Here is a 1336-nt window from a genome sequence, read left to right as displayed (position 1 = left end):
AGTAAAAAAACTAGAACAAAACACCGACAATTGAATCGATTTATACTTTTTTTAATTTTTTCTTAGTATTATGTTTTTATTGTTTATTTAAATGTTGCTACACTCACAATTAAATTAGAAATCGGTGTTATAACCAATACAACTATTGATCTAGTTTTAATATATTACATGTGGTAATGAAGGTTTCTCTCTTTATTATTATTTTTTTAATGTGTTAAATGCATGTCAGTATATAATTTCACCAGATGATTAAAAATATGACAAATGTCTCATTTGTATATATTTAATTTTTTAAATATACTCTAGAGTGCAAATTGACTCTAAATCCAACTTTAAAATTTAAAATTAAAAAAGAAAACTAAAAATTTTCCATCATCTAGAAAAACAAAAAAAAAAAAATAAAACAACAACCTTTGTTGTTGGTCTCATAGCTCAGTTGGTTAGAGTGTTGGTCTTATGAGCCGAAGGTCGCGGGTTCGAGCCCCGCCGGGACCAAACCTTTTATTTTAAATTCTATGGGTTTTTTATCGGCCCATATATCAGGTTTTTTTAGCAGCCGGCGGGACAAAACATCTCAATGGTCCCGTAGCTCAGTTGGTTAGAGCGTTGGTCTTATGAGCCGAAGGTCGCGGGTTCGAGCCTTGTCGGGACCAAGCTATTTTTTTTTATATTCTGAGGCTTTTATGTATCAGCCCATAAATCAGGCTAGCGGATCAGCTATTGTAAATTACGTTTAGCAGTTAAAAATATATTTTCATTATCTGGTAAGGTCATGTTAATTAGAATTGCTCATGGGCAGGGCTACTCGGCCCGAGGGCTAACCGAAATGTGAGAGGGTTTGAGCAAAAATATAGGCTTGAAAAATGAGCTTAGAAAAAAAAATAAGGCCCGTTTAAAAAATGGGCGGGGCCTCGGGTAAGGTATTTTTGGCCCGAGCCCGGCCCGGCCTAAATTCACTAAATGACAAAAAAATTTGCTATTTTTTTTTGAATGTTATTTTTTGTTGTTTTCTCCCTATTTTGCTACCATATTACTATTAGTTGCTACTATTTTGTTGTTATTGTTTGGATATTGTATAAAACTTATTTTATTATTAATTTTGTTATTATTTTAAAGACATTTATTAATTTTATTATTATTTTAGAGGTATTTGCTTGTTAAGTTATATCTATCTTAGTGCTATTTAAGTCTACATATTTTTTAAAATTTATTTTCAATTTGTTGGAAAATATTTATTTTAATTTTTTAGTATTTTGATGTATTATATATATTTAAAATTATATAAAAATAAATACTGGTGGGCTGCACGGGTTTTAGTATTTTTATTTGAGTCGGG

General features: G+C 30.4%; 2 non-coding genes across 2 annotated transcripts; both read left to right on the top strand.

Annotated features, from left to right (window-relative positions):
• Positions 1 to 421: 421 nt before the first annotated feature.
• On the top strand, positions 422 to 495 carry TRNAI-UAU (transfer RNA isoleucine (anticodon UAU)). Its single transcript has one exon. It is a non-coding gene; the product is annotated as a tRNA-Ile (tRNA).
• Positions 496 to 579: 84 nt separating this feature from the next.
• Positions 580 to 653, top strand: TRNAI-UAU (transfer RNA isoleucine (anticodon UAU)). The gene has a single exon. It is a non-coding gene; the product is annotated as a tRNA-Ile (tRNA).
• Positions 654 to 1336: the final 683 nt, after the last annotated feature.

Source organism: Gossypium arboreum, chromosome 13 (genome assembly GCF_025698485.1).
Source record: "Gossypium arboreum isolate Shixiya-1 chromosome 13, ASM2569848v2, whole genome shotgun sequence".
NCBI lineage: Eukaryota > Viridiplantae > Streptophyta > Magnoliopsida > Malvales > Malvaceae > Gossypium > Gossypium arboreum.
The sequence above is the reverse complement of the archived record's forward strand: the minus strand, read 5'-3'. Positions and strand labels throughout refer to the sequence as shown.